This window comes from Protopterus annectens, chromosome 7.part0 (assembly GCF_019279795.1).
Source record: "Protopterus annectens isolate FY-2018-M chromosome 7.part0, PAN1.0, whole genome shotgun sequence".
Taxonomy (NCBI): Eukaryota; Metazoa; Chordata; order Ceratodontiformes; family Protopteridae; genus Protopterus; species Protopterus annectens.
This window is the reverse complement of record NC_056739.1, coordinates 11154499-11178168: the sequence shown is the minus strand read 5'-3', so window position 1 is coordinate 11178168 and position 23670 is coordinate 11154499. Positions and strand designations below refer to the sequence as shown.

At 38.5% G+C, this 23670-nt stretch overlaps 1 protein-coding gene across 6 annotated transcripts in view; it reads right to left on the bottom strand.

Moving 5' to 3' along the window:
* Window positions 1–23670, bottom strand: part of LOC122806215 — a 330985-nt gene that overhangs the window by 224575 nt on the left and 82740 nt on the right. For all 6 annotated transcript variants that reach the window (XM_044076444.1, XM_044076443.1, XM_044076445.1 and 3 more), the window contains exon 2: window positions 9622–9717. The gene's annotated coding sequence lies outside the window, so the exon portion shown is untranslated. The remainder of the gene's footprint in view (window positions 1–9621; window positions 9718–23670) is intronic.

Genomic DNA, 23670 nt, shown 5'->3' with positions numbered 1-23670 from the left:
TTTAATGATGATGGATACACCTCTGCCCTTGGTCCTTTAATGCTCCCATTTTGATGTCTGTGTGGTGCCCCACCACTGGACCAGTAATCAAGGAGTCTCAATCCTCACCACTGCCAACAATGGGCAACACTCACCTCTCTGTCCAACCAGTGCTTCATGTCCTGCCCAAGTAGCTGACACACACACACACACACACACACACACACACACACACACACACACACACACACACACACTCACACACTCACACTTTGAGGCTTGATTTACACACACACACACACACACACACACACACACACACACACACACACACACAAACACACACACACACACACACACACACACAGACACACACATGCGAGTGCGCCGGCGCACACCTGAGAAAGGCTGGCAGTGGTTTACTAGCTATGCCCCCTTTTGCCCAGACTGTAAGGCAGTTATTACTGTCACCAGTCACTCCTTATCAGCTACTTTAAGGCCCTTAACAAAGGGTGTCAAATCTTATTATGTAATATTAATATTAACACAAATGGTAGTTTGAGCAAGAGCAAGGCTATTAGAAGTGGCCCACACACTGTCACCAAATAAATATGCAAGTACTCTCAAAACTTAAATAGTTTTACACAGATCAGCCACAATGAAAGGTTTAAATATATTTAATAATAAATAATAAAATACCAAGACAATACTAAATATATATTCTCAGTGACATCATAGTTCAAAACCATAGGAAGTATTTAAAATAACATTGTACGGCAGGCTCAGATAAATAAAGAAAAACAATATCTAAAACTAAGCTTCACTATATTCCTGACTGTACCTAAGAGAATTATACTATTTCCTAGCAACTTACTATTAGCAGAAGGTTGATGTGGTGAATGGATCTTCTAGTTGTTGTCAGGTCCAAGACAGAATGCAGAATGCTCTGTCTCAGTAAGCAACTTCTCAAATTAAAATCTGAAATATTACTGCTGGGATAGCTTGCAGAATTATATCATTTCTTGCCATCTGACTCTATTTCCTAGGTGAACCCCCCCATTGCTGGAAGCTGGCAGTATTTAGCATCTTACCTGTAAAAATACATAGACCTCAGGTCTTTGACAGATGCTTTCAGACGTAGTAATTAGTTCACTCCGAAGACAATACAGAAAGCTTCTCAGCCCAGACTCTGTGTCTCTAACTGCACTGAAAACTGAAAGATACCATATTTTATTGCCTAGCCATAAAGTTATTTAATTTCAGTGACTTTTTCTGAAGTTTGCTGGACTGAAGTTACCTCCTGTGTTCCATTTTCCACTGTTAAAATATATACATTTAGACAGTTATAATAGTGCATGTATATTTCTGTTCTCTTCCAGTACATCACACTGTGGATGCATTTCAAACACAAACACTTTATAAGACACCTTTTCAACACGTCTTTACAAACCAGTTTGTTGTACACATGACATACAGTTCTAATACAGTTGTAACACAAGCATCTTATATAAATCATGTTGATATTCACAAATGACATATAATTATTTACAAACTTCCAGATAGCTGTCCTGGCAGTATCTCCCTTTGTCACAGTCTGAATGTGTAGAAGGCATTGTAGCCTTGCACAGCTGGTGTGCTCTCCGCAGCCTTGAACAATAATCTCAGTGACTGCACAGATGTCAGCATTTTCCAGGGTGAGGACTGCTTCCAGAAAGTGCATAGCTCTCAACTGTCCAGATTTTTGCCTCATATTTTCAGCCTGTTTCTCATAAATTTTTTTTTTTCTGGCCAATCTTTTGTAAATTGATGAGGATTAAAGTCAGAAAATATTAACAGACATTTGAGTTTCAGACTTTAAACCCTTCAGAAAATTCATGATAATGCAAAACATGTTGTTCTATCAACTTTCTACAATTGTAAGAGCAATATTTAAAAACTGTCCCTATTTTTGGGTCTTTGTCCCCCCATTACCTATGGCTTTGTCCAGATTTCTTGTGCAAAGAAGTCGAGAGAGCACAATTTCTTGTTTAGGCTCCTAGCATTAAGCAGCATAACCTTGAATTTATCACAAGTGGATTTTATTACATCATAAATTTTGTTTTTTGTTTTTATATTGCCTAAAAAAGGCACTATGGGAGAGGCAAGAGTCTCTGTCAATATCCAAAAGCCTAGAGGAGACAGATGCACACCATCTCTGGCAAAGCAGTGTGGTCTGTCAACCATGTCTTCCCAGGCTGACAGTTACTGTATCCTCCTAAATTGAAACTAAATGACAAATGTTGAAGTGTATCATTTTTTGTTTATATTGTGTCATCATCCTAGGTGAAGGTAGACTGCTGCTTAGGGCTAGGGTCATACCTGTGTGGGACACATAATCCAAGGGTTCATAGGTTCATAGGATGATAATAGGCTATTGGCCCAGAGGCCCTTATAAGCCTAGCTAAGAATTTTGTCCATGTTCTCTCAAAGTCAGCACCTGTTTCCCCTGTCCAGTAGGGAAACAGGTGGGATCCCAGGGGTATATTTTCTGTTTCTCATCCAGGTTCTTCTTAAAGAGGGCTAGAGCAGTACTCTGCTTGACATGGAGAGGGAGTTTGTTCCACAGATGGGGGAGTCTTTGGGACACAAATCTATCCCAATGACAACAAGTTCTATTAGTGTCACAGACCAGGATAAGGCCTTGCATGTGGGTTGTGCGAGTGGAGTTTGTCTTATGGATATGCAGCAACTCCATCAAGGCTGGGTCTGAAATGGCCTTGTATGCCAGACACAGGTCACCTCTGAGCAGTCTGTATGAGACTGAGCAGAGGGACAGGGCTTTTAGCCTATATGTATAGGATAGGTGTTTGAGACCCTGAATTTTCCTGGTCAGAAACCTCTGTGGTCTCTCCAACTGCTGCATGTGCTTGGCAAGGTACATGGTGAAGGGGGTACTATACTCGATAATGGGTCTGATAAAAGAGGAGTACAGGGATGTTATGACCTCCTTGTTCCTGGATGAAATACCCTTATTTATGAGGTGGGCCATGTCATGTTGAAAACCTTCCATACAATGTAGGCAACGTGGTGGTCAGTCAGGTTGCTATCAACCTGGGTTCCCAAGTCCCTCACGACTGATTGCATGCTTAGTACATTCAGTCATGTCTCTCTTCATATAGTACAAAGAGGTACATCTCTCTCAAGTTATTCACCCCAGCATGGATTTTGACAGAGTCATAACAGTGTTTGTTGTTGATTGACTTTAGTGCATGAGTGATTTGATGGAGCTGGGCACCTGACAGGCAGTTGACTGTGACTTCTCCCTGTCCAGCCTTGTGAGGAGGATATCTGTGTGTGTCACTATCGAGTCATCTATGACCAAGGCATTTGGTTTTGAGTTGCTCTGCCTTAGGAGCTTATTTGCTGTGACACTGGTATGTGTGTTGTATAGTGGTTTCTATAGGTGTTGCAGTTTGTGCAGGTGGTTTGCCCTTGGGAGGTCTCTGATGTTTTGGTAGGATTCTAATGAGTACCTCTGTGTTTGTGGGTTTACGTGTCATGTCCTTATCTGGGCCTATATCAGAACATCGAAGTATTAAAACTTCGAATGTTCTGATATTGAACACTATTCATGAATGCTAAGAATAGCGAAGCTGCAGAACAGCGAATTCTTTCCTTGGGAAAGAATTCAGTTGGCTGTTTCTGTGGCTTTGCTATTCTTAGTGCTGTGGTGGAAAGTTACGGGTTGGGTTCAGGTAAGTGTGCGATTGTTTGCACGTTAGGGTTAGGGGCGGGTTAAGTGAGTTAGAGTTAGGGTGCGGGTTAGGCATGTGTGCAATAGTGACAGACTTTAGGGTTAGGGGCAGTTTAAGTGAGTTAGGGTTAAGGCGTGGGTTAGGTGAGTGTGCGATAGTGACGGACCTTAGGGTTAGGGTTAAGGTAAGTGGGTAGATAGTACTGTATGTTTAGTTTAGTGTAGCGTTAGATGTAGGAATTTAAGTGTATGTGTGTGGTTGCTGTTTGTTTGATGTGCTTGTGTTGTGTGTATGTGTTTCTGTTCTGAATGTTCGATATTTTCATATTTAGATGTTTTGGGGCCGATGAAATAGCGTTCGCTATTTTCATCTTTCGATAACATGATATAAACTCCCTTATCTTGTGTGAGAGGCGAAGTGTGTGAACTGACATCCTGGATGGTTGGTTTAGAGCACAATGATACCAAACAATCTAGATTCAGCAAGTCTGAATCTAGTCTGTGCTGTATAAATGTGAATGTGAAATGTGCTTTGAGGAGAGTCTTGGAAGGGTCTGGCCACTATTTCTGAAAAAACGCAGCTTCTTCTGTTGTACTGAGAATGTTTGCTTATTACATAACCAACATTTTTCTGAAAATTTTAAAAATGAAATTTTGAATGCTCCTTTAAGTTATGAATTAGTATTTGGCCCTGCAGATACCCAGATTATCAAACAACTAGATGATAGAAGTAAATTAATGCATGGGGTATCTAGAATGTTTCATATTCCCAGGTTCTCATCTAACAAGGCTTCCTAGTTCAAAGGGCAAAACAAACAAAGATCTCAGCCTAACAAGAGTCAAGGTATCAAGAGGAAGTGGCAGGAGGACAATGCTTCCAAACCAAATAAAAGGACTCCCTTTCCCCAAAAAAGATATTTCCCTTGTTAAAGAATGACTATAACAAGAGTCAGGGCAAGCATGTCCCTTCCTCCTGTCCCTCTTCATCTTTCACCTTCTCCTAGGCTTTAGCTCAGCCCAGCAGCCTGGCTACAACTGGCATTAGACAAGTGGGTGCTGAAAATAATTAAATGAGGATACTCTTGGCAGTGGACAGGAAATCCTTCTCTCTTTAGGGAAATCCACCTGCACCCTCCAAACCATCCACACCTGTTCTATCTAGGACTCCTTCACAAGTTGCAAGCAGGTGTTATAGACCAGTTCCTGCATCACAAATTGAAAAGGAGTTTACACCATAATCTTTCTGGCCCAAAAAGGAGTTATGGCTAATATTTAATCTGGCATACCTAAACACATTTCTGAAAGTACTCCGATTCAAAATACTCACCCTGAAGACAGTCCTACCCCTTCTTTCGGGCCACTGGTCTATGATTTTACATCTGAAGGATGCTTATCATCCTATGTCAATTGCTCCCAGCTTTAAATTGAACCTATACATGTCCTGTTTCATACCTTCACAATGAATTGTCTTCCTGGGGTACATGATGGGTATACAAAGAGGTGTGGTCTTTCAAAATCCTGACTGTTTAGAACATTTTCAAGAATTTCTCTTTCCAAGAAGTCACCTTCACAAGAGATTTTCTCAAAATTCTAGAATTCATGGCATCAGTGATCCTCATGACACCACAGGCCGGACTCCATATGAGAAAAATTCAAGTGTACTTAAATTATTGAATGCAGCACTTGCTTCCCTTGGAGTTCCAGGTACGATTGGTAGATTAAAAAAAAAAGAGTTACAGTGATGGAGGAATAAAATGTCTCTCAATCCAGAACTACCCTTCTCCCTTCAGACTCCGTTCTCATCAGATTTTACATGGGGAACATTGTCCATGGGAGTTAAACTGCAAGTCGATTTGGGTCCTTCAGACACTACAAAGCATGTAAATGTCAAAGAAATGTTACCATTGATTCAGATCCTAAACATTTTTCACCACTTATGGTGTCCAGGTCCTCTTTTATTTGTCAGAGATGACACAATAGTCTTGTTCTACCTGAGCAAACAAGGGGGTAAAACGTCATACCCTCTATGCTGGTTGACAGTGATGTCTTGGGACCTACCTGTACAGCATTCTGTGAAACTTCAGGCTTTATACATCTCATTAGAGCGTATTATAGTGGCAGACAGATGAAGCAGATCCAGAACAGACTGTTATGAATGGAAACTAAGGATAGAGGTCTGCCTGGATTTGGTCCAGATGTGAGAAACACCTCAAATAGTCTGTTTACCTCCTTTCAGTATAGACAGTTGGAAAACTTCTGTTTTGAGACATCCTTGTAGCCATGCTTGGAGGATAGAAGCATTCTTGTTCCCCAAGATGGGAATGTTCTTTTATGCATTTCCTCCCTTTTCACAGATACCCAAGGTACTTCTGAAGGTTCAGAAAGAACTTACCAAAGATCATTGTGATAACTCCCTTTTGGCCCAGGCAAAGTTGTTTTGCCATTTTAATGGAATTGGCTGAGGGCAGTTACCACAAGCTTCCTCACACTCTGGATCTGCTCACACAGTGTCAGGGGTGACTGATGCACCCCAACTTAGAGCAATTGGTACTGACAGCCTGGATGATTTAGTCTTGTAACCTCTTAGGCACTTGTTCCATGAGGATGTGCATCAGGAATAGATTGAGGCAAGAAAGTCTGCAGCTAGAAAATCATATGTTTACAAGAGGAAGAGGTTTTCTAAATGGTGCCTAACTGATATCAAAGGGGCCAACATGGTGTTTACCCTCTGGTTTTGAAATATTTGTGGAACCATTCAACAATGTTTTATCTTGTGCATCTAACAAGGTGCCTCTTGTGACCATCTCAGCTGGTCTATCCACGGATCCTTGTCTTTCACCTCTTTCTGTGGTCAAACAGTTTATGAAAGGAGTCTTTCATTTAAGATCTCTTCAGAAGCAAATTCCTCCTCCTTGGGATGTCAGTTTTGTTTATGAAAAATAGATCTTATCTACTTTTGAACCTGCCTTTTAGGCTGATATGTGATGCACTTGGAAAACTGTTTTCCTTATTGCTCTGATATTTGCAAGGAGAGTCTCTGAGCTGTAAGCACTTTTGCCAGGCCAACCGTACCTGCTTTTCCACTAGGATAGGATTGTTTTAGACACTAATGCTTTTTTCATGCCAAAAGATATTTCTGAATGTACCTTGAATCATGCCAACAGTCTCCCAGCTTTCTTTCCAGAACCTAAAAACAAGGAAGGGAAGATTCTGCATTCCTTAAATGTGCACAGGCAGCTTAGGTACCAACTTGACAGAACTATACCCTTCAGGAAAGCTGAATAGCTGTTTATTTATTCTGGAGCTAAGAAGGGTCAACCTGTCACTAAGCAAACAATTGCTCATCGGTTGTCCTCTGTTACTGTTTGTTACTTCCACCATGGTAAATCTATTTCAGGCAAGGATAAAGCACATTCCACCTGATCTTTATTCTCTTCAGTGGCATATTGGAAAGGAGTCAAATCTAGAAGCCTTATAGAGGCAGCAACTTAGTCCTGTATGCATATGTTTACCAAGCACTACAGACTGGATTCTTTCTGAAGATCCAAAGCAGGTTTTGTGAGGACCATTCACCAGGGGTTCCTGGATTGCTATCCTTACTCGTCCAGGGTAGGCTAAGCTTTGGGAATCTATCCATATGTCACTGAGGCAGTGTGAATGATGAACATAATGCAGTCATGTAAGTCCTACTTACTTGTAACAGTAGATGTTAGAATTTCATACTGCCTCAGTGGCAGTACCCACCCACCATCCCCCTTATTCTGTGTATCGAACCTTGTTATGCTGCTGGTTAGCTTTGGTTATTTGTTTTCATGTGGTTTTTTTTGGCTGCAAATTGGTTATTTTCAGACAATTCTTGATTCATGTCTTTCTTGGTTCATCCTACTTGGCACTAAAAGCCTGAATATCTGTAAAAGTTTTAGGCTTCCTGTGATGGGAGAGGCTTAGCTAACCCCCCCCCCCCAACCTTTTGGCATACTTCTAAAACTGCCATAATACCTTCCTGTTCAATACTCCCCTTGAAGAACAGAAATAACTGAATCCTGTGTAACCCTGCAGGTGGGCCTTCCCTTTCCAGGGAGAAAATGATCTCTGTCTATAACCCCCAGACTGCCAGCCATCATTGAAAATAGATGATAGCTGAGGGGTGGATATAAAATGTGAGACTGGGGAGGGTTTCAAAAGTTTAGGAGAGGATTCCCTACCTTGCAGAGTAGCTATGATATCACATGCATCACCGCCCATGACTTCAGGTCACTTAAGCCCCTGACCACAACTGAAGTGGTGGTCTGCTAGCAGCTAGAGAGACACTCTCCAGCTTGTGCTAGGGCACTTCCCAGCTGTCATCAAAAACCCCAGTCCCTCTTTTTGTTGGGTGAACTGAAGTGAGACACTTATTCCTAACCACCTACCCAGCTCCTATAATGCCTCAACCACTAATCAGTCTTGAGTTGACTGGGTCACAGGGTGGCCTTCCTGTACATCACATGGTTTTTGCTTTGAATTATTTATTTCAGGATTATTATTTACTAATATTCTGATGCTTGTCTATTTCTTTGCTTGCTTGTTTTTCTGAAAAAAAAACAGCAATCTGCTTATTAAAATGCATTGTGATTCATATGGAACCCAGAATAAAGTAGGAAAAAAAAGAAAATTACTGTGTTATATGATTAAATGTGTTACCTTTTAAAAGCAATATTCTAAGAGGTTGTGATGGTGGCTCACAACCTTATTTCAAGGAGACCTACTTTAACAGTATTTATTATTTATTTGTCTTTGTTTACCAAGAAAGTCCGACTGGGTAATACCCATTTTTAGCAAAGGCCCCGGGAGAAAAGCTCCATTTGTTTACATTGCATTATACTTAGTTCCAGTTAAACATGGAGTAGTGTTATTTATATTTACATTTAGACACATACAGTAGTTACATTTACACATTCTAAGATTTTTCAGAGGTAGAAGTTACTAAAGAGAAAGCCCACGTAAATCATAAGCTTGGGGACTGGCACACCAGGTGAACTGTAGTGCTCCAGATATTTGACCAGTAGAAGTTTTCTTCCCTATAATGGCCACATCTGGTCTCCTGCCAGTGAAGGTAGTCACACATGTGACACAAGGCTTCCATATATACAACAGCACTAGCATGTAGCCTCTTCATTTTTTCTTACTATTAAGAAACCACTAGTCACTTGATTGCATTCTGATCAATACTGCATCTGCTAGTCCCTCACTTATACCTTCATCTACCACAGCTCAAGAGATTGTTTGAAAAGTCATCACTTTCATGACCATTTTAAGAAGGATATGCCTTTTTTCACCACAAAATCCATTAGTATGTATATTTATGGTAGACAAAAGCCCTGAAAGGTGCCATATTCCATTATACATTTTTAAGCTCCAGTGTTTGCACATCTTAAAAAATTTAAAACACATTTTACTCATTTACTGACTTAAAACCCTGCTTATAGAAGTCATACCCAGACACTTACCTTAACATCAAAAATGATCACTCTGTTTCAGCACACTGGGCTTTACCATACAAAGTAACAAGTCTTATCTTTGTTCTGCACTAACTATAAACTTCCTAATAACAGTTACATTAATACAAATTATGGTCTTTTTTGACATAGGAAAAAAAATAAACACAGTTTTATGAAGGAACATTGTTTATTGCTGGCAGCCATAGCCTGACAATTCCTCTAGGATCTGCATTGTATGCCTTCTTCCATGCTGCTGTTTCCCAAGTGAAGCATTGCTTGAGGAAACCGCACTGAGTTTTTAAAATGTATGGTATCTGTCCACCAGCCATCTAGAAACAATGATTCCTCTGTGGAATTCAGTAAAGACAAAAGTTTTTTTGTGATGGCAGGATACTCTCAGTATGACAAAAGGAATGTCACTTATCTCACCTCCAATTTTATGATGCTTGGAAATAGGCTTGATTATGCTTCTGATACACACACCAGGGAATTTCAGTGCAAGATTACTGAACTTAACAGGAACATCTGGAGAGAAAGAGAGAGAGAGAGAGAATAAGGTTGTTTTAAGGGCATTAACAGATTCTCAGTTAAATTCCAGAAGGTCTACAAATCAACATAGACAGCACAGCAAGGACAATATTTATTAACAAGGAAGAGGACATTAGACCCAATAAACTCTGCAAGGAAATGGTACAAAATGAAACTAGACTGCTCTATACAACCTTCATTCTTCAGTTTACCTCCTAAGTCACCAAAGTCTTCTGGCCGATTTTTAGCTGTAAATGTTACTAACTCATGAATGGAATCCAGTCCATGCAGTTTTTTAGCAATTGGTAAAACTGAGGGTATACCAAAGGTAGGCTTATTTGCCGGTCATCTGATTGCTCAGCTACCACCATTTTGTTCTCTCTAGTGGCTGGACATATTCTCTTTACTTTGGACTCAACCTCATGTATACTTTCTCACCAAGACCTTCTTCAATTGTAAAAATCCTTCTGAAGGTCAGGTTAGAAGGCATGCCTTTACCTTTTTTTTTCTTTTAACAAGCAAGTCTTGTCAAAAATATTACAGAATGCTTCACCATATTTAAAAATAAACTATAAAAAAGAAAATACATTCAGCAGGAATATATGCTTTTACACATGCCAGTCAAAGATTAATCAAATAGGGACTTCCAAGATGGCTGCACATTGAGTAACAACTTAATTCTAGCTCTCCCAGTGTGAAAACAGAAACTCAGCAGAGAAGGCCAGTAGATTTGTGTTTATGGATAAATTTCAGTAACTGTCTAGCAAATGTACTGCATGGATGCCATGAAAAAAAAGAAATACAGAGTACCTGGAAAAAAAATTCAGCTATAAAAAGTGAGGAAGAACACTAACTAGGGAAAATTCTGTAGCTGTTCAGCAAAAAGCAATGCAACCTCCTGACATGGATTCCAGTAACCTACAGGAAGACATATGACAACTGCACACAGACCTGACTAAAATAAATAAAACACTGATGGAGTATATCAACACAAATAACAAAATTGTAAAACTGTAAAATTCCCCAAAGCAGGCAGAATACAGCTCGAAATCCAAAAACTTGATGAACCAGCAAGTAATCATATAAAAAAACTTTAGTGCAGAGAAAGAAAGTTAGCGCTTTCATGGTAATACCATACCGCTTCTTCACACAAACACGAACGGGGACAGAATAACTTATATGCAAATGACATCATCTCAAACAGCTTAACAGCCAATAGAACAAACGTTCATTCAGCCATATTCTCAGCTTAAAGGCATATAAAGTAGATAATATTTACTAGCATAAAATCTGATAAAAAATAATAATAAAAGCATTAGCACAGATAAATAAAACATGAAAGATATTCATAAATATGTAAACAAACAACAATAAAACACCCTACAGCCATTTATTCCTTAATGCGGGCTTAATGAGGACATGATCATTCAACCCCATAACTAGGTGTGCCCCCAACCTCAAGATCCACTCTAACTTGACCACCTCAGTACGAGTCACTATATCACCACCTCGCAGACCTGGGCTGATCACACATAATACCTGGTAGACAAAGTTGTGTTCAGGGCTAGTAGATAAAACATGTTTCGCTAAGGCACTAAAATCATATTGCTTCTTCATGCAATACACATAGTTCCAAATTCTTTCTTTTAAGCTCCTGTTTGTCTTACCAATGTAGAATTTATAACAGCACTGACAATGTGCTAAATAAACCACATTTCTGGTGGAGCAATCAGCAGATGCCCCCAACTTCCACAAGTAGCCTGTGACAGGGTGCCTAAAGAACCTAGAGTCATCTATAAACTTACAAAAATTGCATTTATGACATTTAGATGTACCCATCAAAACTTCGGATCCAGACATAACATGTCTGGGAAAACATAACTGTTGCCTTAAATTATTGTGGTTCTTATATACAAATCTAGGGCCATCTGCTAATATATCAGAGCATCTGCTGTCAGTCTGTAAAATATGCCAGTTCCTGGTAACTGTATCTTTTACCATATTTACACCATGGGAAAATTTCAAAACAATGGGAGGACAACAATACCTACGAGGTGATCTGACTGATTGCCTATACAGAGCAGAAAAATACGGACACGCTCTACTCTCATGCTCATTGGTTATTCTGGCACAAGCTTGATCAACTTCAACTTGGGTGTAGCCCCTGATGGCAAACTCTTTGTTCAAATCTGACAAACTTCCTTCAAAGTCAGAAGTAGTTCATGACAACCTTGAGACACTGAAGGCTTGACCTCTCACAATGTTCCCAAATACATGTTGTGGATGCATACTCCACCTATGGAGATATGATGGTCTATAACAGTCCTTCCTATGCATCTTGGTCAGCATTTTGCCATTCTCCAACTGGATGTTCACATCCAAAGAATCAACAGTGACTTGGGAAAAGGTGAAGGTAAATTTCAAAAAATTACTACTATTATTTAAAGAATGAAAAAACAAGTCAAGCTCTTGCTTGTTGCCTTTCCAAGCAATAAACATGTCATCAACAAAACATCTATATATGGCAATATGACCTCTATGTTGTCCCAATACATGATGGAATTCCCATTCTGACATCACCAAATTGGTGTAAGAATTAGTGCAGCTGGTCCCCATAGACACGCCAGATTGTTGCCACTAACATTTATCCTGAAACATAAAGATATTGTGTTCAAGGACCAGTTCTAGAAGCATGCAAAGGAAGTCAATATGCTTCGTGTCAAATTTATTACTCCTAGCCAAAACTGCCCTGACCATACTAATGCCTTCCTAGTTAGGAATGCACATAAACAGGGATACAACATCTATCTTCACAAAAAATTGAATATCCGACAGATCCCCCTCACAGGTCACATTATATAAATCTCTCCAAAAGTTTTCAGTATCTTTCAATACAACTTCACTCATATCAAGAACTATTTGAAGTTGTTTGTCCAAATAAATGGACATAGCCTGAGTCAACCAACCACTCCCAGCTACAATCGGTCTAAACTGTGGGAGTGTAGGGTGTTTGTGGATCTTGGGTAAGCCATGAATCTGAGGAACAACAGAAAATTCAGTAATAAAGTAATCAAATAGTTCCTTGGTAAGTAAATCTAGATTAAAGCATTCAAGTAAACAATTATCTGTTCTATTCTTCATCACACTCACAATATCAGCATCCACACTAATATATGTCTTATTTATCATATCATAATAATATCCAGAATCTAAACTCACTGCACAGCCGCCTTTGTCTGCCGGGCAGATAGCTGTATTTTCATTCTTAATCAAATCTTTCAAGGCTTGTTGTTCAAGTCTAGTCAGATTATTACAACTTGTCATCTGTATTCTATTAATGACTTGATATATTTCTTTCTCACAAACTGTGAGGAAGACATTAAGTGCTGGTGTAAAAGCTGGTGTAAAAACACTGGGTTTCCTAAAAACCTTAAATTCAGTATCCTGCCTCTCAGAAATATTAGGTCCATCATCAAAGAACATACGTAAAGACAAATTACGTGCAAACAAACATAAATTAATCACACAATCAACAAAATCCACTTTAGCTGCAGGTATAAATGATAACCCTTTTGACAATACTGACAATTCATGCTGTGTTAAAACATGTCTGGAAATATTCCGAACTAAGTTGTGTCTCCCATCCCCCACATCTTTTTCAAGGATCGGTTCTGTTGGACAGAAGGGGGTTCTTTGCATTTCTGTCATTTCTGTGTTTCATTGTCAAAAGAGTATTTCCCCCCTGAATGGGGAGGGGCAGAATCGGAAAATCCAGCTGAGACTGTGGGGGCAGTATCTTCCTTCTAACCACTGGACCCAAGTCATTGTGGGTAGCTGGTTCAGTACTTTTGGTAACACCAGGACAGATCATCATTGGTGTGGAATGCACTGAACTCTGAGGCTGTGGTGAAGTCACTTTAGTGCATAAATTCCCACCTATGTTCATAGTATCAGGGGGCTCAACAATAGCCCCCTGAACAGGGGCTGAACCTGAAGTGGATGATCCCAAAATCTGCTTCTTTGCCCCCCTCAGTAGGAACAGAAGAATCTCTATTATCAGTATGATTAGCAGTATGCTGTGCTCTAGGCCATGCAAAGACGTGCTGGCTATGAAAATCATTGATATCCCGAACTAGCTTTTTTTTCTTCACATTTAGGAGATGTTGTTCATATGCATTCACTTTTTCTATGATATCATTAAGAAAAATATCTGAAGCATCCAGTCCCAAACATTGTGTCAGCTCACACTGCTCTTCTCTAATCTGTTTGGCTAATTCAGCCTCAACAGGTGAGAAGTACTTGATCAAAAGTTTCAAATAGGCACAACCTGTATCCAAATTGATCTTCTGCCAACTGGCCAAAAGATCTGGATAGGTGTTCCCATAACACAAATAACAAAATGCTGGAAACAAATGACACAAATAACAAAATGCTGGAAAAAATGGAAGAAACTTTAAAAAAGATATTCAGATGAGGTGATAAAGCTACAAAAATCAGAGGTCGAAATGAAGAAAAGGCTGGCTGAATATGTGACTGCTTAGGAAGGGATGTTTCAAAAAATAATAGAATATGAGGACAGAGAACATAGGGAAACCTGTGATTTTCAGCAATACCAGATAAACTGGAAGGGACAGACTGCATTAATTTTATGAAAGCACAAATAAGCAACTGAACTGGTATTCCACAGCAGGAGCTGTTATTTGAAAGGGCACATCTTGTGTATGCTCCAAACCTGTCTATGAGAAAGCAACATAGACCTTTAATAGTATAGATGCAATCCTACCAGCAGAAGGAGTTGATTTTGATAAAACTTTAACAGACAAAGTACTAAAAGTGGGAAACAGCAGAGTGTTTGTAGAGAATGATTGCTCATTGTACACCAGGCAGAAGAGAAACAACTTTATTCCACTATTCAGGGAATGTCGAGATGCAGATGTGAGATTCAAACTGCTGTACCCAGCTATCTTCAAAGTATTCTTCCCTGGAGGGATAAAATCATTTTTGATGAAGTACATGCGAAAGAGGAAATACAAAAGTTTGTTCAACAAAAAGTGAGCTGTAAAACAGAAAGAGATTATGCTTGTTGTTCTTCTGGTAATAAAGACCACAGAGAAACTGTAGCTGTGAAACTTTTTCCAATGTTTCATCAGAAAATGTTGAAGTGAAGGAAGGGAGCATGAAAGTTGACTAGAATACTCTAACTTAGTGTGGGATTACAATGCAATAATTATAAGTGCAAAATATGTCAGAACAAGAAAAACTGTAAATATTGAACTTTTTCAGAATTTTTTTGGACTTGTGGGGTACTCTAAAACATATGCCCTACTTCATGTCATTAAATTTCAAAAATGCATTGTGGAGGGGAAGAGGACGGAGAAAGTTAACTGTAAGTAAAGCATTTTTTCTCTAACTAGCACTATTTTTGTGGTGCATGTTTTTCTTTGCATGGTATAAAGTTTTCTCAGTTATTTTAAGTGTAATGAGGATTATAAACAGGTCATGTTATTTGTTTTCTTTTCTTTCTCTCTTCCCCATTTCTTCTTGTTCAGTTTTAAGAAATGTAGGCAATGCAAGGGAAAAACTGGTTAATAGAGCATGACACAAGAAAAACTAATCTGATTTTTCTCATCCTTGCATGGGGAAATGACTGGATTAAACACCTTAGATTGATTTAGTAACAGGTTTTAAGAGTAAGCAAGTAAATGAACAAGAATATTGAATATTATGAGGCTATTTTCTAGCAAATACTTGTATGCTCATTAACAATTTTGCAGCTGGTCTTCATGTTTCCTTGGAAACAACCTGATAAGGAGAAACTGGCTACAGTCTGTGGAGAGTGATTGGCTGAAGAAAAAAAAATGAGAAGAGAAATTGGCTAGAAGATAATATTCTCTGAAAGCATTCAGGGGTTTTCCCAGCTGGGAGGGCTATAAAGAAAATAAAAAGCCAATTAGTACTTAGCAGAGGCACAGTCTGCACCATGCGTCTTAGCATGTTTAACCTTTCATTTAGGTAAACTCAAGTATGTGAGTGTGGCTGTCAGTTTGTGACTTTTGTTACTATGAGCAGGGTAAAACTTCAGTATTTGAAGGTGTACATAGTTTTGCTTGTTAGTATTAAGTTAATGGGCTTTAAGGGGTATCGGGGGGGTGTTTGTTTTTTGTTTGAGGGCTTCCAATAAAACAAAAAGTTTTATAAGATGTGACATGGACTCAAATGGATATGACAAGAAACAACTGTATAAACGTTCAACCTGTCAAACAGTGTATACATGTAACACAAAAGCTGGAACTAGACAATTAACAAAAAACGTGTTATACGTAAAAGGTGGGAATAATAATTTTTAATGCAATGATGCTTTCTGTAATGTCTTTAAATGTAAATGGTCTCACAGATAAATACAAAAAAGAAAGAGTAGTGAAGTATATTAAAAAATGTAGAGTGCAAATAGATATTTTACAGGAGATGCATTTAAAAAGAACTGAACATGTGAATTTCATAAAGAAATGTTTTCAGGATGGTTATTCAGCAGAATACCTGGGACAAAGGAAAAGAAGAGTACTTATATTAATTGCAAGAGGAGCTCCAATAGTAATAGAAGAGGATAAAAAAGATAATAATGGTAGATTTGTAGTGTAAGGGCTACTGGCAAGGTAGGAGGATTATACTGGCATGTATTTATATTGCACCTAAAACTGCTATAATGGAGCTTAAGAAAATTCTGTGAGAAATAATCAGTTTTCAGCAAGGAATAGTACTTATAGGTGGTGACTAGAATGTGATTTGCAACAGTGAAGATGTGTCTGGGGGCCAGAAGGGAAAGTATAACAAAGGAGGGTAGAGTTTTGAAGAAATTTATGACAATACTTGGCATGGAATATGTGAGTTCAGTAATAGAAGTTTGGAGTGAATTTACATATTATTCCCCAAGATATAAAAACTGGGCTAGGCTATACAGAATTTATATTCACAGAAACATGTGCATTTAATTAAAGGTCATGATAGGCATCCAATAACTATTTCAGATCATGTCCCAATAATTAAAATAAAAACACTGGGTAATGAAATAAAAAAAAATGAGTCACTGGAGCTTTCCCACCTATCTATTGAAAAGAGAGAAATTTAAAGAATGGTTAGTGGAGATTATTCAGGAGCTGTTAGAGAGGATATAAATTTCTTCTGAAAATATAGCTAGGGACTGGGATAAAATTAAGGTGGAGTTTAAAAATAGTGTGGAAATAAAAGAAAGGGAGCTATGGTTAAGAAGTAAGCATTATTTAGACGGACTGACGAATGTTAAAGTATTGCAGAACAGGGGGACTCAGTACAAGAAGAGGATCAGCTGCAGTATGCTAAGCAGAAAATAAGGGATTATTTTGATAATATGCATGTGTTTAGAAAGATTGCTATTAAGCAACTGTTTAGCACAAAAACTTTAAGCACAATGACTGAGGCAACAGAAAGGAGAAAGGGCTGTCATCAAGCTTAGGGAGCCTATAACAAGGAAGGTAACAAGAGAGATTGTATTAGAACTATTTTAGAAAATCACTGAAAGGCTGTACAAAGCAGAGAAATATGGAAATTAAGAAAAGATACAAATGGAAATGTTTATGGAAGAATTAAATATGCCAAGGTTAGAGGTAGATGAGGCTCAATTACTAACTGTAGGATAGGAGGAGATGAGATAAAAATTGTGATGTATAATCAATCTACATGAAAGTCTGCAGGAATAGATAGTATTCCTGTGGAAGTTTGTAGGCTAGGAGGGAAATAACTGATAAAGATGTGGAAGGTTTTCTTTAACAGTATTTTAATAGGAGGAGAAGCACCAACATCCTGGAAGAAAGCAATGCTAGCTGTAATACCTAAAGGGGGGTAAAGATCCATTAGACCCAGATTCATACAGGCCCATTTCAATACTAAACCATGATTATAAAGTGTTTGTGTCTATAATGGCTACAAGAATGACAAAAGTAATGCCAAAACTGATAGATATGGATCAATGTGTTTTTTGGGAAGGGGGAAACATTTGACAACATTAACAGAACAATGATGATCCAAAGAGAAGCAGAATGTAAGAAAATACTATTGTTGTTGGTGGGTCTTGATGCAGGGAAATAATTTAATAGAGTAAGCTGGGACTTTATGAGCAGGGTAATGGAAACATTTACATTTCCTGAAAAAATTATAAGATAGGTTCATAGGTTCATACTAGGCTATCTGCCCGAGGGCATTTACAAGCCTAGCCCATAGTTTTGTGGCTTACGCCACCCCTTTAGTATGGGGAACTATACCCATTATTTGCTGTGCCTCTGTTGAGCAGTGACACTGAGGTAATCCCTGGGGTATATCTGCGATCTCCCATCCATTGGTCAAGATTTCTCTTGAACAAGGCCAGCGAGGTGCTCTGCCTCACATATACCGGGATTTTATTCCACAGCATAGGGAGTCTTTGGGTGATGAATCTATCCCTCCAGCACGTCCTATTAATAGCCGTGTCGAGGTTTAAGTCTCCCGCCCTTGTGGCTCTGACGGATCTAGATTTTTTGAGGTGAAGCATATTCATCAAATCTGGGATTGACATGGCCTTGTATGTTAGGCAAAGGTCACCTCTGAGCAAGCGGTAAGTGACTGAATAGAGCTGGAGTTCTTTCAGTCGGGCAGCATAGGACAGATGTTTGAGACCCTTTATCCTTTTGGTGAGGAACTTTTGTGGCCTCTCCAGCTGCTGCAAGTGTCGGGTCAGATACATTCCGAATGGGGCATTGTACTCAATCATTGGTCTGATGAGTGATGAGTATAGGGAGACTATGACCTCCCTTGATCTAGATGAGAATCCCTTCATGATAAGGTGGGCAATGTAGAAGGTCTTCCTAACTACTTTAGCTACATGGGTAGATTGATTAGGAAAATATATGAGGGATTGGAGGTGAAAAAATGAAAGTAGGTGGGGTCCTCTCTGATAATTCCTTCTTGAGCCAAGGAACCAGGCAGGGGTGTCCTCTTTCCCCTATGTTATTTGCATTATATTTTAACCACTGGCAAAGAAAATAAGGGATTCAGAACTTCAGGGATATAGTTGGTATGATAGTCAAGAGTAGCTGGCTCTATTTGCAGATGATACTATTTTATACCTGACAAAACCAGAAAGAGACATTACAGTGTTGTGGAACATTTTCAGACAATTTCAAATCTTTTTGGGATAGAAAACTAATGAAGCTAAAACAAAGGCAATATCTGTAAATTATGTACCCACACATGAATTAGTTCAGCAATATTCATATTTATGGGGACATGATAAAATTAAGTATTTAGGAGTATGGACTAAAATGAGTCTGGTGTGGCAGTTAAGGATATGTGGGAAAAAAACTAAACAAAAGATAATACAAATACTGAGAAAATGGAAGCTTTGTTCTATGGATATGTATAGTAAGATACACACAGTCAACATGTTTTAGTCCCTTTAGTCTTATACACAGGTCAGGCATATTTATATCAACCAGAGGAGAAGTTGTGGATAGCAATTAATTAACAGCTGAAGGACTTTATCTGGGAGGGGAAGACGGCAAGAGTCACGTGGGATAACCTGATTCTTCCAGTAGAATAGGGTGGATTGGGATTACCCAATATGAAGTGGTATTTCAGAGCTAAACAGGTAAGGCTCCTATACATAGTACAAGCAGAAAACTATAATTCAAAATGGAAAGGGATGATGTTGAAACGGGGGGGGGGGAGTTCAAGAAACAAGGAGAGACTGGGATTCTGGATTCAGACCTTTAAGGAGAATAACAATAAGCATGCAGAATATTACATCCATAAAGTAGCACAAAGTATCTAAAAATTAAGCCAACATGGGAGTGGAGAAAGGAGATTCTGCTGATAGGGGTGACTGCAATTAGGGATATAGACAACAGGCAAGAGGGGGATGGAATTTATTGGAGAAAACTGGCAAAGGAATCAAAGTATTGAGAGCAAATAACTAGAGAGAGAAAGGTAATATAATGGGAAGAGACCAATAATTTATTTGGATGACAGGTTAGAGATTGCCTTCTCTATCAAGGATTGATATCAGAGTATAAGCCAAAGAGAAAGAAATAGGGGTGGGGTGGGGGGCTTTAATAAAAGACCAGCACTGGTAGAGTTTTTAGAATAATCTAGAACAGAAGCTGCCATTAAAAAAGGAATAATTAGTAGAGCATATAAAATATTGCAAGATGACTATAAGAATCAATCAGAAGAGGTTAGAAAGGATTGGGAAGAGAGATTGGATAAGCAGTTCACAAAGAAACAGTGGGACGATATATGTATGTCTCACAAATATACAACAAAGTCTAGAAGATTTAGAATTTTTGATTGGAAATGTTTACATAGATATTTTTATACCCCAAGTAGACTTCAGAGTATTTTTCCTCAGGTAGACAGCAAATGTTGAAATTGTGTTGGGGAAGAAAGAAGTAGTTGGGACCATATGTTTTAGGAGTGTAGTGAATTGGCGGACTTTAAGGATTCCCTGCAGGATGCACTGTCGGAGGTGCTGAGTGGGCAGACTGGTGTGATGAGGGAGATGATTTTTCTGAACTGTGATACAGAATCAGAATTGCCTAGATATGGTAAGGCCTTACTATGTCTAATTATGGTGGCTGACAAAAAAGCAATTACAAGAAAATGGAAATCAAAATCTAAACTAACTATATTAGAAGTAGTGAATATAGTAACACAGATAAAACAAATTGAATTGAGATCTTTAGAAAAGGGTTGGATCAAACTAAATAAGAAAAAATGGCAATTGTGGGAACAATACATACAGGGGAGGAATGATATTTAAAAGGAAGCAGGACTTAAATGAGCTATGCAATGTTTGACGGAAAATTATTGGGTAGATTTTAAGTCATGTATAATGTTTGCAACTGGGAGTGTCAGTATGGTTTATGATGTAAATGCTTGCAACTAGGATTGTGTCAGTGTGGTTTGTTTTCATTTATATGAATGTATGATTGCTTATGTCATAAGTGATGGTTTAATAAAGATGTTTCTTGTTTAAAAAAAGGGGCAGGAATTGAATCATTTATGTAATGTTACTTACGTTATATGATATATAGCAATATATTTGAAATATAATGTTTGTTAACATAAATTTGTTAATACAGTTTGATTAGTTTTGTATAAATGTAAATTTGCCTATGTCACAAGTGATTAGTGAAATGATTTCCATAAATGTTATCATGTAAATGCCCTTTTCCAACCAAAACATATAGGAAACTGGAAAAGTAATATTAAGGATCCCAACAATTCCATATACAGGTTTTAACTGCCAATTAATAGTGTACATATAACAGAAAATGACTCTTGTCTCCTTTGTACTTCGCTGAGTAAGATTTAGACTGTATTTGTCACCTTCATAAGTGCATCTAGATATAAGTTAAGTGCCAAAGGTCCTCTCCTTATTGATCCTAATATGTGATTCATTTTTTTTTTAATAAAAAGCTTCATATACTATTTTCCAAACCATTTATTGCATCCCCTTAATGAAATTAATGTAGGGATAGCATGGTATATGTCCTCAGGCTTTATTGGACACATCTATGTACATTGACATTTGTGCGTCCACTAAAGTATCTGGACGCATCCCCATGGTCTTCCTATGTGACATCAGTAATGAGAAAACACAATGGCACAAGAGATTTTAGCAAAAAATGAAATTATATATAGGCCAAAATGTTTCATAGTGATGATGATGATGATATATGCTTCACCTGCAGTGGTACGAAATGATAAGAATGGTGACCACTACATGTCTGCCTCCTTCAGCTCACAGCCTAGAAATCTCATAATGTTTCATACACACTCAGATCTCAGTCTTCAGCTGCTCCTTCCCTAGCAAGGCTTCCATTCCACCTCTCTGTACAACTCAGCATGTTTGTAAACTTGCCCCTGTTTCTTAGAATTCACTTCCCTCATTAGTTAGCAATCTACTGACAAGCCCTGCATTCAGAGCAGCCTTAGATGCTGATTATTTCAACATTAACCAATGTAAGTACATCTGTTTACATATTCTTTTTATCCTCTTCAACATTATTCATTTCCTTCTGATTATTTATTCGGATACAACATGGGTATTTATATATTTCAGCATGTATAGACATCTCTTATGATCTCACAGTCCTCTAAAATGTGCCTGTGAACCAGTTACCAGCTCTGCTAGGGCCCAATTCCAAAAGACCACTTACACTGAGAGCAGGTCTTTTGTAATCTGGCCCCACTGTAACCCTGATGGTACACTGGCCTTGCACTGAAGTGAGTCATTTTCATTGAGAGCAAGTCTTTCAGAATCAGGGTAGACTTACACTGAGAGCAACTTTTTTGGAATCTGGCCCTGAGTCTTGGTGTTTTACCTTGATAAATACAATTATCTCTAATTTTATTTATTTATTTATCTATCTTTGTTTACTGGGAAAGTCCAATTGGGATAAAACCCTTTTTCAGCAGAGGCCTGGGAGAAAAGCTCCACATTTATCACCAATTTTGATATGTACATAAATAGTTACATGATATTAGAATGAATACAAAATATAAGTTAATGTACATGAGAGAAAAAAAATTATAATAAATTAGCATCACATAGAAACAGAGCATGTATATAGCATACATAGGTATATACAAGTATACTTGTTGTCTTTGAGTGATTCATTAATTTACAGTTCCATGAACATCTATTGCACCTATGATTGTGCTATTTTCTGTAATTTTTTTTCTTTTTGCTGCTCCAAAGCTTGCTACATTAGTGTAGAAGGATAAAGCCCTGTCTATAACTGAGGTGACCCAAGTTTGATTCATGACTTGGGTACCTGTTGGAGCTGACCGTGAAGAATGTGGCTTGCATTTGACAACTTGTCTGTTCTTTGGAGAGGGTGCAGGGATGTGTAGAGGATGAAGATACTGGGGCCATGATGAATGCATTTGCTGATATAGGTGAGTGGGCAAATGAGGGATGTATTGCCATGTAGGTGCATGCATTTCCACTGTAGCACTATTATACATATACATCAAACCTGCATGTCAGATGAAAGTATGGCTTAAGGGGCGAAAAAGACCCTGAAAGGTGCAGTATGATGACACCTTACCTAGCTTTGTCTCACTAATGCTACATAGTGCATTGCACCCCAGAAAACCTGCATATGGAGATTGGAGCACCCCCCCATGTGTATGGGCTCTCTCAGAATGAATGCCCTTTCAGTGTGTGTGTCACACTAGGGGGCCACCATGTGTTTGGAAACCTTCAGGATGGGATGATAAAAAGGAGATGTTAGTAGAGGAGCTTGAGGTCAGTGTTGGTAAGCCCCCCCCCCCCCCACACACATTTTTTTGGTGTTGCAGTTAGCTGTCTGATCAATGTTTTAATTAAATAATTTACTTGATGCCCTTGTTTTAACTACTGCAATTAAACTTTATAATGATGCTATACATTAGGACACACTGGTGCTTCTGGTTGTGATGTGGCTATACATTGCCAGGTGTTCCCACCCTCTTAAAGAATGACTACAATAGTGTTACTTTTATTTGCTTTATAAAATAACCAAGAGCAACAGCAGCAGACAGGATTAGGACAGGGGTTTTAGGATTAAGAATATGGAGATGGTTTTAGTATTTGGGTTAAGAATAGAATTCTTAGTCGTCAGGTTGGGGACAGAGTTTTAAGGCTATGGATGAAGTTTTAGAAATAACATTAGGGAGGGGGAGAAATACCAAATCTGGACACTCATTTTATAATTAGTACTGAGAGTTCACATGTATACCAGCCTGCAGCAATGTTGTAAGTTTAATTTATTTAAAACAAATCTGTAACCAAAGTGTGTGTGTGTGTGTGTGTGTGTGTGTGTGTGTGTGTGTGTGTGTGTGTGTGTGTGTGTGTGTGTGGTTGTGTGCGCACATGTGTGAGAGAGAGATGACTTG